This window comes from Pundamilia nyererei, unplaced genomic scaffold (genome assembly GCF_000239375.1).
Source record: "Pundamilia nyererei isolate P.nyererei 1_Seehausen unplaced genomic scaffold, PunNye1.0 scaffold00126, whole genome shotgun sequence".
NCBI lineage: Eukaryota > Metazoa > Chordata > Actinopteri > Cichliformes > Cichlidae > Pundamilia > Pundamilia nyererei.
This window is the reverse complement of record NW_005187527.1, coordinates 1,254,113-1,269,614: the sequence shown is the minus strand read 5'-3', so window position 1 is coordinate 1,269,614 and position 15,502 is coordinate 1,254,113. Positions and strand designations below refer to the sequence as shown.

General features: G+C 43.0%; 1 protein-coding gene across 26 annotated transcripts in view; it reads left to right on the top strand.

The window, feature by feature from the left end:
• The window catches only part of LOC102193494 (protein tyrosine phosphatase receptor type D), a 398,348-nt gene that overhangs the window by 99,817 nt on the left and 283,029 nt on the right, over nt 1–15,502 (top strand). For all 26 annotated transcript variants that reach the window (XM_005743019.2, XM_013913330.1, XM_005743018.2 and 23 more), the window contains exon 4: nt 10,554–10,577. The gene's annotated coding sequence lies outside the window, so the exon portion shown is untranslated. The remainder of the gene's footprint in view (nt 1–10,553; nt 10,578–15,502) is intronic.

Sequence of the window (15,502 nt, the reverse complement as noted above, 5' to 3'; positions counted from 1 at the left end):
ACCAGAATTCAGTGGGTAAAGCAATATCTCCCTATGCATAAATTCATATTTCTCTAGTGTTATGTTTTGAAGGGGTGAACCTTTAGTCTCTGTTTTCTTACTCTGCACAATTCTGTCTTTACGTTCTCCTGAATTTTGTTCCATTATCCCCGCCAATTTCTTTTCGAGGTGCAGTGTAAGCCGAATGTGGCCTTTTCCTTCAACTGCTACGACAGACTTGTAGATCCAATAACACTGAGTTTACTGAGCAAACATGCTGAAAAAACACTGTGGCGCTTCCCCATCTTCATATTCAATATTCCACATCACGCAGATTCACTGACCCCTCAGAACTGAAACGCTGTGAAATAGGAAACCCTAATGCCGGTATTATTTTCAGTAGCCTTTTATCTTGAAGAGTTGGATTTTTATATAAGCAAGCAGGGTGACACTAAGAGGGATTTTCAGTGCTAGTTTTTATTCAGGAAGGAGAAATAAAAATGAGGTATACAAAGAGGAAGAGAAACACCTGCTAAATAGGCTAGGTAATAAGGAGGGTGGGGTGGGGGGGTTCATAAGGAGGCTATTACAGAAAGTGACAAAAAGGGCTTGAGGTGAAAGAGCCAATGAGGAAGAGAGAGGGAAGAGTGTCATCACTGAAAAGTGTGTGGATGATAAAATAACTTCATGCATGTTTAAGCAGAAAGGAAACACGAGTTAAAAGTTCATAGAATGAAGGACCCAGTGCCCCGCCAGCGCAATGACACCTGGTGCAAAAGCCGTTCATGGTCCTCAGAAGATACATCCAACTGATTTAATCCTCTCACACCAAGTGTATCATATGTGATAAACTAGATTTGTTTGATTTTTTTGAGACTTATAAATAATCAGTGTGATTTTTCCCCCCTCTCCATAAAGCCTAAATAAGTTGCAAGATAATTTTTTAAAGCAATAACTTGCAAAAAAAAAAAACCAAAACAGTGCTGACTTTAGCAAATATGATACTACTTAAATCTCATATATGCAAATAATATTAAATTAACTAAATTCACAAGGTTCAATAAACACTCCATTTTCAACACGTAAATATTCGGGCAATCATTTCATGGTCCAGGTTTTAAAGAACTGACTGATTTTGGTTTTGTGATTTGATGTAAAAACACTGGCATATATTAGAGATGAACTGCAATAATTAAAGGTTTTCATCTGTCAGGTGAATTTTTTAATACTTTGCAATGCCCTTAGGTTTTTTCCTTAGATATTTCCATCAGCTTCGAGTGTTTAGCACTGATGTGCAAGCACTAATGAAGTAGTTTTAGTTGAAAAATAAAGCAAGACGACTTTACCAATGATTGATATCTCCTCAAATAATGAACAGTAGCTGATTACTTACTGACAGCCGCTTACTGAGTCCTGAAAGTGGTCATTAGTTGCATCAAAGTAAAAGTTTGGAATCAGACACCTGGTTATACAGTTGAGTTGTATAGTGTGTAAAAGATAAATATATTGTGCTCTGTGCTTATACTCGTCTGTCCTTCACTATCTCTCATTGTCATACACACACGCACGCAGACTCCTCTCGTCTCACCGGGGAAAATATCCACTGTCAGTGCGAAAAATGGAGTGGAACAGATGGCATCAGAATGATTGAAACCACCTACAATGGTTCCCACAACTTCCCTGTCTCTCTCTCTCTCCCTCACTCGTCGACCGCTTTCTCCCTCTCTACCTGCTCGCTCCCGCGTTCTCGCCCAGCTACAACCAAGCCTTTTCAATGCCAGCCTCACAGCTCTTGCCAAAGAGGCTCACGCTCAGTGGAAGCCCCACGGCACCACACAAAGTCAGCCAAGAGGAGAAAGAGAGGCGGGAGAACAGGAGAGAAGAAGAAGCGTGGAGGGGAGGAGGACGCAGGGGTTCGGCTGTTTTATTTCTCCACCTGTTTGAGATTTCCCCCCCTCCCCCCTGTGTTATTTTCAGCCCCTCTATTTTTGGATCGCTGCACTGCTTGCAACAACTTGAAATCACGAAATATTCGCTCTCACGCACGTGATCTTTTGTTCCTTAAGCAGCTGAAATAAGTTTCAGTAACAAGAGAGTCCCTCTTCCCCCCTGCCCCCACTTTTCCACTTTTCCTTTTTCTCACCCCGGCCGCCAGCCCCTCCCTCCGGCCCCACCTCACCTCATCACACCTCCCCAACAGCAGGCTGGTTTGCTGAGCGCCAGTCATGTAAATGAGATAGTTAGCAGATCAAAAGGCATGGAGAGGAATTTTTAATAGCAGAAGAGGTGTTGATTAGTGTCAGGGAAGGGGAGACGAGGCAAAGTGCAGGCAGCCTCTATTACACCCCAATGCTTCGAGGCATATGCTAAAGTGAGCGAGCGTCGACGCATCTGTGTACACTGATGCGAGGGGGGGAGACAAAGCAAAGGAAATGTCTATGCGTGCTTATTTTCGCATGCATTTCCAGCATACCTGCAGACATTCGCCAGTGATGACGCTGCACGTGTGTGTGTGTCTTGGCATCCAAGTGTGTGTGTGTGCCTTCCCTCCGGGAGATGATTGTTAATGCATAATACATAGCTCCATATTTCCGACTATAACAGCAATAATGTTGGTGCGCTGAGTTTATGAAGAGGGGATCAGGTGTAGGAGAAAGTGATTACAGGGCATAAACACCGCTACTCATATTGCTTCATCGTGAGTAAGTAACTGGCACCAGAGAGTGTGCCAGAGACCGTGCTGATCAAACGCTTGACAAGAGCCTGACTTTTGGTAGTTATAGAGAAGTGACACGGATTAACGAGGAAGCGTCGGACAAGGAGGCCTAAACGCTCCAAATGTGCATTAAATCCCGACATATTAATGAGGATGATCTGGCTTGGCTATGCTTATTTGTATATATTCAGTTGGCATCAGCAGCTGAGGTTTATCGCTGTAATCGGTCAGTAATACACTGCATGTAATTGTGGAGTTAATTATACTTTAGCTTGACACTTAGCAATTAGTGTAGCATTTTTAATTAGCCCTCTAAGGGATTGTTTTAAAAAAAATTTATTTTATAAGCATCACGCTTACATAACATTTTGCCATTTGCCAGAGAAATGTGTGACTGCTGCCAGCAGTCTTTATCTCTGAATCTAAATTTGAATGGAACCTTTAGATAAGGCCTAGGAATAAATAAACAGCAGTTCAAAGCTGGCATATCACTGGCCTTCAATCTGTGTCCAGGGGCTCGCCTGCCTGCTTTTGCCCGTGTCAGAATTTTCATCTTCCCGTGCTCCCCAGCTGCACGACACCCTACCTCTCGCTCGCGCAGATGGCAGAGGGGTCGAAGCACTTTAATGAATTTTCAAAGGAGCTACGTCGGCAATATTAAAAGATACCCCCAAACTTAAACACGTCTGACACCCGAGGCACGACTACATGCAAACCGCCCTAACGTGCGAATGGACGCCGACCCCCAAATATACAACGCGCAGACATTAATATTACTCGTCGTTGCGAGCCAATAACATCCACAAACACAAAGAAAGGAATATACCACATCCTCCGCGCTGTGGCGGACGTTCTTAATTAACTCCATTAGAATGACAGGCACCCGCTGGAGGGTCAAAGGTCACTTTTAATGATGAGCTTACATATGGCAGCCACCATGTTGCCTTGCAAGAGAAACGAGCAACGCTTCTGCTGATCCATCTGTCCCGTGGTAATGACTGCACCTGGCCTCACACGGGCCAACGCACACAGGTAAACGGCGCTCGCAGAAGTAGCTCAGCTCGCCGAGAGAAACACAATTAAAAAGCAATAAGCCCGCTCACATCTTGCAGCCACATTGTTTACTCATTATGTCTAATTATCTGTTTGAGTCAGAGATTTAAGGAACTCCTTCGTACAAGCTCCTCAGATTGTCGGCGTGAGCGTTTAGCGTGCAATGGGGCCGTAAATGACTGTGATCTTTAGACCTGAAGAATTTCAATTGGAAATGCAGTCAATTGTGAGGCGTGTCCTCGTGACCTGCGGTAATGGTGAAGTGTCAAACATCATTAAAGTCTCTCTCTTTGAGCTTCTCCAGCTCACACCATAGCCTAAAGTAACAGCAGCTCCAGACCCAGGTTTTTTTTAGCTGGCCTTGATCGCGCCGGTCGACATACGAGTGCCTGTAGGGTTTCCCCCCTCCCGTCTTCACAAGTGGCTGATATGAAGGGCCGAGCCGGCGCCGCACTGCTAGAGGCATCAAGGCTATTGCCGCTCCCTCGTTTTATTTCTTCCTTTCTACCCTGTCCTTCCCTCTACTTCTCCCCAGGCAAGAGAGTCTTTATCCCACCTCTGCGTAGCTGAACCCAGGGTCAGAACTCAGCATAGAGCCCACGGGTCTATGATCTCCCAACTTCTGATCACTCATCAAGGTCTGCCAGGCTGAATTCCAGAACAAAGACGCATTTGAAAAAGTCCCTTAAATCCCTTCAGTGTTTTGTTTTTTTTCCTTTTTTCCCTTTCTTTCTTTTTTTTTTTAAACACAAGAGGGTGGGCAAAGCCCCCAGGAAGATACATCAGACATGTGGCTTCATTTGAGTTAGCTCTGTTATGTCATTCATTTTTTTCTATTGTGCTTTTCTAGCATAACAGGTAAAAACTGGGAATAAACATGAGTGATCTCTCTCTTCTCTCTTTTTACAATGTTTTTGCAGTCTGTTGAAACTCTGTAACAAATGTGTCGAAATTATAATTGTTTCAGGAAAAAAGAGGCATCTATTAGTAATTAGTCTACCTGTGATTGCTTAGTTTGACTCCCGCATGACCCGGGGAGGCGAGGGGGGGTGGATGAGAGGATAGTAATAAAGATTTGGGATTGAGATATACCGAGCACGGCACTTCAAAAAAGAAGACAGCTGGAACAGAAACAGAACATCTGCTGCTGTGCTAACATAAGCATACCTCATTCCCGTACTGTTATGCCTGAGCAGCCTTTAAACCGGACAGCCCCCCAGTCTGACAACTGCCTGATGAAGTTTGGAGTTTCTATAACTGCGCTCATCAAGCTGTCACTCACAAAGTACTTATTCACACCTCAACTCGGAAAGGGATTAAAAACAACTGAGCAATATTTTATTTTATTTTATTTTTTTAGTCGGAGAACAGCCTCGGCTCTGGAGCCGATCTGGCTTTTCGTCTGACTTGTGTAAACTTCTAGATACTTCCGCAGTCTGTGTGAGCCCAGGCCATCTGTAGCCTCTGTGGTGGCTGCTCTAATTGTTTGTTGCGACACACACGCACAAAAAAAAAGAAGTAATGTTTATTTCAGCTCAGATGGAAGAGTGTGAGCGCTCTCTCTCTGCATCGCTGATAACGAGGCAGCAGCGTTCCCGTCTCCTGCCGTATCTTCTTCGCACCTTTTTTCCCTTTTTCTCTCTGCGTCGGAGCCTTTTTGCAGCTAGCTGGAGCATGGCCAACCAGAGTCATTTTGTCCCATTATGTGGTACTGTAAAAAAACAGCTGCTCTCATTCCACACTGGTGAATAGGTTAAATGGTGACACAAGAAGCAGGGCCTTTTTTGTCATGGTCTAAATTGACCGACAACAGGCGCTTGAGGTTTCACTGTTCCTTCTCGGCTGCCTTCCAGCTCCATTGCTTTTGATTTCCAATTAGTGGGCACTCACTCCTGTAGCCGATTTGAGGAGATCGAGCTTTCCCTCGCTCTCTTTTGCTGTTACTCTCGCTTTCTGTGTGCATGTGTGTATTGCCTTGTGCCCCTGAGAAAAAGTGGAGCTGTTTATTTGAGGGGGGGATGTCTGACTCGCTGATTAACTGCAATTAAACTGAAAAGGTGCCCTGTGGAACTAGACAACAGAGGAACAGGGGATAGGGCGGCGGGTAGTTTGATTTCCTGGTCAGTATCGGTCCCATTAGTAACATACTGTTTTAACAATAACGCCTTTTCTATGTACAAGGCACCCAATACCATTATACTGTACATAAGCTGCAAGAATACTGCAGCATGTTATTTGAGTATTTGAAACAGGAAACATAGATAATTACAGAGGAAATAATACTTACAATAAGAGGTACAGTAATAGATACATATCAAATCAAACTGTTGCTTTTCCTCCGCCTTACTTGACCTGAGAGACAAATTTTCCCATTCACCTTTATTCGCCCGTCTATGAGAGACTGAAAATTGGCAATAAAGGTTCGTGCAGAATTTCTAGTGGCTGCTAGAGGATAATTTAGCCACAAGTTATTTAGCAATTTGATCAGACCTTTAAAGATTTACTGTGGCGGTTGGTGTTAAGAGATAGAAGTCTTAATCTTTAAGGGTTTTAAGGCTTGATCTGCAGCGGGCAAATCTTTTCTAGATAGTCATTTGGCTGATAATGTTTGATTTATCATTGTTGGAATTAGTACTGCGAGAGATCCACGAATCAGATTGAAACCACATCACTGTAATATTGAGCTAATGTATTTAAGAAGATGTGGTGGGGGGTTTTATGTTGGGAAAAAAAAGAAAAAGAAGAAAAGTAAAAAACCAAAGCTCCTCTGACTCCCCCCCTAAAACAGCAGTGTTGTCTGTGATGTGGTGCAGTATGAGACGAATGACAAAATTCAACACTGGCAGCCTGAAACAGAGTCTCTCTCGGGGAAACTGATGTCCTTGTCCAGGAGCTGCCAAATCTCAGAGGACGCACCATACTGTACCCCACACCAAAAATCCCACCAAGAGCAGATGATGCCTCTTTAAGTTTAATCCAAATTCTTGTATAAAGGGTAATCTTTGGCACCATTGTTTCTCTGCACAACAATTCATTATGAAATGAGACTGTGTTCACATTGCAACTACTTTGACTATCCCGAATACCACTTTTTGAGCTTCGGAGACTTGAGTCAACAGCAGATATTTGAAGCTTCACCTAACGCAGGGGTGTAGTGACTTTGATAACCACAATGTTGTCTGAAAATTGTCTAAGTTGACTCCAAGCTAGAGCTGACTAGGTTTAGATCTTCTGAAAAACAAGACATATTCACACTAGAGTAAAAACAGGATGGCAACCTTCTTGTGACTAGAAAAAATGGGTTATTGCCCAGAGATAGCACTGAAATTCTTTTCCTATTTGGCGACTGATTGCAATTAGCTGTGGCAGACACTTTTGATTGCAAGGCCTTTGCACAGATCGCCTGGTGGAAGGCAGTCTGTCTCCAAACACTCCAACATGGACTGACTGCAGTCCCTCTGAGGCAGTGATTCAGTCTTAGTCAGTGTGCACTGATGAGCCCACATTGTCTGCAAGGCCTCTCTTTGAATTTCTGTTTAATGTGAATTTCAATGACATAGCTGTGTGCTCATTTATCACAGTAAATTGATATATTATCACAAACAGATTGCATGCAATTACCAATTTAATCCCATTCAATTGCAAACTGATTGCAGACTTTCTTTTTCTTATTGTAGTTTTATTGCCTTCTTGACGCAACAAGCTCACTTTGAAAATGGCATCGGGCCGCGAGGGGTTGCAGGATTAGTCCCTATTCTTGAAGTAACTATTTCAAAGATAACAAGATGACAATGTTTCACGATAATTTTGTTCTCATACCAACTGTTTTCCCGGGTGTGACCGTAGGATGAAAGACTACGAAAAGTTGCTAAATCTGGCAAGAAAGTTGTGAAGTTTGCAACAGCAAAGTGAGCTAAAGCTGCTGTGATTATCGCTGCTTTGAGTAAGAAGTTTCTCTGGTGAAAAGAGATGGTAAATATTTCTCTTTTGTGCATTTACCCACTAAAACAGTTTGACGTATGAAGGGAACAAAAGTGTGGGGATTACTGTTATGACGTGCACCCGAGTTGAGATGGTAAAAGATGATCACCCAAATTTTAAAACTCAAAACCAAAGACCTAAATAACAAACAGCCAGTTATTAAGATACAGCTCAAGCAAACACTCCACACACAGAATCAAAATCAGCTTTATTGGCCAGCTACAAGGAGCTGGACTCTTTTTGCTTTCTGTGTGCTTAAAAAAGATGTGCAGACAACAAAAACGTGTGTGGGCATATGTGCAGATTTGCATGCGCAATGGTACAAAGTACTGGAATAAATATGGAGTCTATAACTGGCAACTACTGTATTTATACACCTATAGACTTGACACAATGAAAGCTTAAATGTCAACAGGACTCTTCGTGAAATGCACTAACGTTCTGCTAATTCTTGAAGCTATTTTGGTACGAGTGATGTCATAGTGAGCTGCCACCACAACCACAAAGAAACAAAACAGAGAAAAAGAAACCAAAAGAAAAGAAGATTGAATTTAAAAGAAAACATAAAAGGGTTCACGGTGAGGCTGCCAGTTGCTCATCAAAGCAAAGCCATTTCTTCTTTATTGCAATGGCTAGTCAAGGCTTAACTTAAAAGGAGCCCAGGCCTTCACTAAAGACCCACGTTGGTGCTGTGACATGCTCATTATGCCACATCTTAGAGGCTTTTTGTAATTCCCCCAGTACTGACCACTCCAAACATACCCAAATCCCTCTTGTCAACAGAGAAAAGACAACACGGGGAACAGACTTCTCAGCTTCTTTCTTTTTATTTGACTTGTCAAAAGTTTCCATATCGTGTTTTGGGTTCTACACAGCATAACTAAGACCTTGGAAGCAGCTTATCTGCTTAAAACAGGAGGGTGAGAGAGGGTGAAAAAAGTGTCTTAGTCTTCCATCTATTTCCTGGTTCACAGAGTGGGTTTATTGAAGCCACCAGAGCTTCAGTTTCTCCCTCTAGATTCTCCCTCCACCACACCCACTAGTCTAATCCACTTAGGCCCACGCTACCTCCACTAGTTTTGATTGGCTGGGCATCCTAAATTTCCACCACAGGACTCAGAAGAAAAAAAATCAATAATCTTCACTGCACTGCAAAAAGTCTCTCTGTTAAAAACAGGAATGTGGAATAGCTGAGAGCGTAGGACTTGTCCTTCCTGACAAAGTACAGTCATCTAACTGTACGCGCTTCATTGTTCTCAAGCATTTGCACTTCATTGCAAAATGCACCGCATGTAAACATTTGCCACAACAACTGTATCTTTTACATTTTCGTTGTTGCCTATTACTGGCATGGCTCGGTCTCTCACTTTCTCCCAAAACTGATGCTAACGCCGTTGAAACCCCAGGTGCTTCTCCACGGCACTTCAAGTCCAACATCAGTCCCTGCTACCCCCCTTCCCCAGGGTCCAATTTTCCTGGCATGAAGCTTCAAGGTCCTCAGCTGAGTTCTCTGTTTAGCAACAACAGTAGCAGCGAGCACGGATGTGTGTCAGGCGGAATGTAATGAGCGTCCCAGAGATTGAACCCCAATCTTCCTCCGCCTTTTGCCTGAAAATAGATTTGTTCTCACGCACAAAACAGATATTGCAATCACATTCACTTGTTGTTGATCCTCGTGGGGATTTGCTGCATCCCTACCAAAAATGTAAATGAATGCAGGGAGTTTTGGGGGCTGAGGGGGCGGGGATAGAAATCATCGGTGATAAATCATATTACCCGCAAATTCTGCTTAGCAACAAAACAAGACTGCACTGTAAGCAACAGCAACTCCGAATTAGTCCTGAGTCTACTATTTCCCTCACACTATTCCCTGTTATTGTCAGCTCACTCCATTTCCGTGTTTTATTGCACATTTACAAGAAAGCAAAACTGTGCTTTAGAAGAGTACATTTGTACAGGGACCACTTCCGATGTTTAAAAAAAAAAAAAAAAAAGCACGGTGTAATGGAAATCCAGTACATATTTCTCAGCATGGTGGAATATTAGTACAGGAAAGCAGAGGGGAGGGTTGGGGACCAGGCCTATCTCAATACCCCTTTCTGTAACTCATGGGAATGTCAGGTAGCAGTGACTAGTGAAGATGTGGCTAAATGGTGGCCTTTTTTTGGCGTGCTGCCTGGGGTCTTTGTGGCGCGCACAAGACTTGCAAGACTGCCATTTTATTACGCCTTCGGAACCTTGGATGTCCGCTGTCGGACTAACAAGCTCGGGGAAGTGTAGTAAAAGGTCCAGGACATAGGGTGAGAGATATCTGAGGGCTACTTAATTACCTTAGAGACATATGGAGAGAGAGCGAGGAACACTCTGGGTGTGGGTTTGTGTGAGCACATTTGTTTGTTCTGTGGTTGTGTTACACTAGTGGGGGAACGAAAGAAGAAGGGAAAAAAAAGGCGATGACTCGCAGGTAATGGATTGGGTTTCTGCTTACATAATTTCTGCCTCCACCTTTAAAATTTTGAAACACTGACAAATATTAATGCAAGTTGTGCAAACTCGGGATCCTCGGGGGAGACTATCTCAGACGTTTCATGTCCCTCGATTAATAAATGATGTCCCCCTCTCTTGACACAGCCTATTCTTAACCCCCTGACTCTGTACAATGCTGGGAGACGATCATTTTTCAGGGTAGCCGGAGACAGCCTCAGCCTGCGTTGAAGTTTAGCTTGCTGTACATTGTAATTTGCTGACGTTTCTTCTTCTTTTTTTCTCGCTTTCTCTCCTCCTCACCCCCCTCCCCCACTTTTCCCAAATGATTTGCTTACAGATGTGACCAACCATTCCGCACTAGGTAAGACTTGTTTCATTTTTCATAGCACTATTCCCAAGAGTGAGAGCGCTGTTTGAATTGTCACGTGTCTATGGAAGTGATGCAAATGCATGAATATAGAAAAAGGGTTAGGTGACGGGTGGGGTGGGGCTTGGGAAGAGCCAACGCAACACCGAGATGCTGATGTTTGCCCAGTAAGGTACGCAATGCCCTGCAATCCCCGCCCATCCCATTTTCCCATATGTGTGCATGAGAATACACAATGGTGGCTTTCTCTGGCAAGTGGATTGTGTGCTCTGTGCCTTCAATTTGAGTTTTATTCAAATGAGAATCAAATGTCCCAGATTGTTCAAAGAATACGCCAGCAGTGTTGACTTAAACAAGCATTGAACGGATGGTGTTTGTTTCCACTCTGTGGTGAGTGTGTGGAAATCTCACATGTGCTAAGCTGTGAACCCCTTTGCTGTTTCGGCAAGTCCACGTGTCAACATGAAACCGCTGGTAGCGTGGATAGTGGCCATGTAGTGAGAGAAACCTGGATTTCTTGTTCCCGGAATTAATTTTCCTCTGAAAGTTCGTCCATGCTTCAACTTTTCTTTTTTTTTAAAGGTGGTCTGCCATGTACTGAAGAGCTGAAAAGGACAAAAGTTTTTATACTTGGTAAAAAGACTTGGAGCAGTTTTACACTCTTAGCCATAAAAAAAGACGCCATAACTCCTGCTTCCAACCCACTGAACACTCCTTCTCTGTAGTCAAACTGCATTGCACTCTGGCGTTCTCAGATCTGCTGCAGCATTAATTAGAAATCCCACACAGATGCACAAAGAAAGAATAATTCAATTCTGACTCAATACCACATTTGTTTTTTAACCTAGAAAGACAGCTGATGAGGGGCTCACTTTATAATTCCGTTTATCCTGCGCAGGTCATACTTAGTGCAGTTGTGCTCATGTGGGTCTGATGGATGCTGCTTTTTTCCTGCATATGTCAGAACTGCATTAATTACTTTTCCTCACAGTGGTGGAAACTGCTTCAAAGATTATCTAATAAAGCCATGCATTGTAACTGCAGAAAAGACGAGGCTGAATGCGGATGTCAGGGTTATAGGAGGGGGTTTGTTCCAGAAAGCAGGTGCACAGTACTGTGCACAAGTCTTGAGCCCCCTTTGTTTCCTTATATTTTGCTAGGAAAATGGGAAATAGGTGCAGGGATTATTGAAGTTCCAGATTACAATAATAACCAGCTTGATGTTTAGTGTGACCACCTTTATTCTTCATCGCAGCCGGAACTCTCCTAGTCAGTTTTCTCATAATTCTTTGAAGCAGTCTTCAGGAATAGTTCTCCAGGCTTCTTGTAGGACTGTCAAAGCTCTTTTTTTGGTTATTGGTTGCCTTTTGTTTTGTGTTCTCTCAATATGATCCCACGGTGCTTCAATAGTGTTGAGGTCCGGGCTCCGGAGAGGCCAATCGATGACTGATGGTGTTCCACTGTGTGTTTTTCTATATATCAGTGTGTTTGAGATCATTGTCATGGTGAAAAATGATGCCATGGCTGTCAGACATTGGTAGATCAAACCAGATGTCTATAGAAACACACTGTTGTACATCCCCCCCTGATATAATGATGACAAATTGTCATATTTAGATTCATCTGTTCATAAGACCTGTTGCCAGTGATTTTCAGTCCAAGTCTTTTATAATGTGGCATAGACCAACCGTTTCGGCGCTCTTCTCTGATGGATTTTTTCCTATTTCTTAAGAACATGACTTTCAGAAACTGTTCATCTTCTGTAGATGGTCTGTCACATCTTCATTTGCCCTCCACTTGTCCAGTTTCTTTAATTTTTTGAAGGACACACTGGGCACAGTGTCAAGATAAGCCAAGTTTTCAGGTAATAGCTCTTTGGGAATCACATTGCTGATGCAAAAATATAATATTTTATGTCTATCAAGTTGTTATCTTTTTGTCTTCATAGATTCAGCTAACAAATGTGAATAAACGTGTTTTTGGTTTAGGCTAATGTTAACAAAGTGAACAAAGATACAGCCTAAAACTGATTCTTTGCCAAGTTGAATGTTATATATAGACACAACACTGGCTCATCCCATGAGTTAGGTGCCTTTCTAAACTTCACTGACTCATATGCCAGTGTTAAGTGGCTGAAGAAGCAAACAAAAATGGGCTGATTATGGTCAGGTACAATCACAGGACTGAAAATAACTGAAAAACGCAGCCAATTTTCCAAGAAAAAGTTGAAAGCCTCAAGAACTATCACTCAAGACCACTTAAAAAAAGAAAGACTGACTTCTTGGATGAAACATATAAAGAAATGAGTTGTGGATCAAGACTTTTGCATAGTACTGTTGTTAAAACTCGGAGTTTCTCAACTGCGAGTGACAAAATCTACATTTGGAGGCTGGAAGTGACTACTTCACAAGACTGTGTGAGCTTTATATTTTGAACTTTCCCCGCCCTTTGTGTTCAAATTCTCTGTTTAGGCACAAAAGACTACTTGTGCACAATCCTCACGCGTCAAAAAAGTATGCTCAACTGCATATGTGTTTAAATGTAATGCTTGCACCTTCTACTACTACTGCCTACCCAAAAATACCAAAGGACAATTGCACATTTGTGAGACACCGGCAGCTTTGCCAAAGGGCAGGATGAGAAGCCTTGAGAATAGAATGGGCTGAGCGTGGTAACTGAATCTGTGAACCTAACCTGCTCCGTTTCTTATTTTTATTTTTAACAAACTCAGAGGGTCTCTGTGACGCCGACCTGTAGCAGCTGTCTGCTTCAGTTCCTCCTTAAAAAAAAGTCGATGTCAACATATGTAGTTTGCAGATTTAGTTAGCAATCATTCATCGGTATTTGTCATGGTGTGATTAGTCACACTGATTGAACAGTCCTGTCATAGCATCTCATGTTCTAGATTAAGCGACTATTTCTAAATCAGGATGATTGCCGTGCAGTTTAAACAGGCCCCATATGGTCTTTGTGTCTTGATAGGCATGCATTTATATTTCCAGTTCCCCTGTACTCGCTGCAGACTCTGCTCTTTATTCACTCATTACCATGCCAGTAATGTCACCGAGCTCCACTGCTGCTACCTTTCTTTACTACCCATGCACTTGGACAACTCAGTGAGCATCCGCAGATTTACTTTAACTAACGGATCGTCCGTCCTTGAACCGAAGGCTTGGGGAGTTTGTTAAATGTGCTACGTGGAAAAAAATCCTAGACGTAAAAGAAGGGTACGTCCAAAAATATCCCTGGCTGTTGGATGTCCAGAGAAGTGTAGCATCCTATGTTTTGTCAGTGTGTGTTAGAGACACTCAGCAGGCTGCAGGAGAGTGATGGAGGTTAACTGCATGACTGAATCTACCATAGCAGGGCATCAGACCAGGACAGCGGGACTTTTCAGTGGTACCCATGGCTCCAAGCATCTGTTCAGAAGGGGAAAATCAATCATCTCACCCCCAAGGTGTAGGAGGTGTATTGGACAAATGAGAAAACTGGCACACCTTGATGCGACTCTTACTTGACCGGTGTTGTGGCTCAGATACAAAGTTTTTCTCAATGCAGTTGACTTTTCATACTCGGACAGACTGCCACGTTATTGTGTAATTGAATACCCAGCGCCATGCCACTACACTCGCGCAGTTTGGCTACTCGGCAGAGCATCTGCAAGCAGTTCTGGTCCTGCTCTCAACTCTTTGAGGCAGGCACTGGCTGACTGCTCGGAAACAGAAAACCCCTGGCTAGCTGAGAATAATAAGTACCCATGGGAAGCTGCCAGATGGACGTTTACTGTGAGCCTAGCTGGAGAGGGAGAAATCTGTCAAACATCACAGTAGGCATCTGTGGGGGAGCAGCGCAGGTTCACGTCCACTATGCCGGATAAGAGGAGTGCTCTTTGTCGAGACTAAAAGCTGTTAGATTTTTAACGTATCACATCTAGTTGATGCATTTACCGTCTTTTTTTTTCTCCCAAGGTCAGCAATTCACATTACATTAAAGCCACCTGTTACAGTAAAAGCTTTAAATAATGTCTAGATTATGGATGCTTCAAGGATCCATCTATCACTTGATAGTAGGGGCCATTGCAAATACAGTCTCTAAGTGCTGTGGAGGTTGGCTTTTTTCTTTATTTAATACAAACCTATTCTTAATGAACACTACTCAATTTTTAGCCAGATTCGACTGTATTGCTAATGCAAGGATGGAGATTAAGACAGAGATTGCTCTTTTATTAGTGTGTGACGTTTTCAGGTGTCTGCCTATGCAAAGTTTTCTCCTACATCGCCCCAAAATTTTGGTTACAGGCGGTTGTTTCTGTAACTGTTCCAAAAATGATCACTCAAAAAAATAAAAAGCCTCAGTTTCTGCCTGGGATAATCCTGGAATCCTCGTCTTTTGACTCGGAGTAGAAATGTCCAGTGCCTCCACACTCCCCCCCACCCCATCCATATACTCTTCAATACAAAGCTATAGGCGAGGAATTACAATTGGCTCATTATGCTCTCACAAGCTCAAGGGTTTCGTAGTGGGAGAATGAGAAAGAAAGAGCACAAAGAGTTCATTCCAGCATCGTCAGCAGTGAAATAGGACCTCGGTTCTCTTAGGCAAGCTGTGCTCCCGTTATTATTGCATTATGTCTGGCAGCCCTCCTTTCAGACAGGAACTGAGCCACACTTGATCAGTGATATGACACTGGCAGAGAGGAGAGTGATTGCTGGCTGCTCAGTTAAGCAAATACCATTATGTGGTAGAAGTCTAAAAGTAGATCTATGCCTGGTGAAAATTAGAAAAGGCAAGTTTGGAGAGCATCCAGAGCGTTGGTAGCTTTGTAATAGTCCACAGTGGATTCATCTGAAGTTATTTATTTATATATTTTTTTTTTCCATCTCTCAGAGGATAAGAACAATGCTATTCATGGATAATGC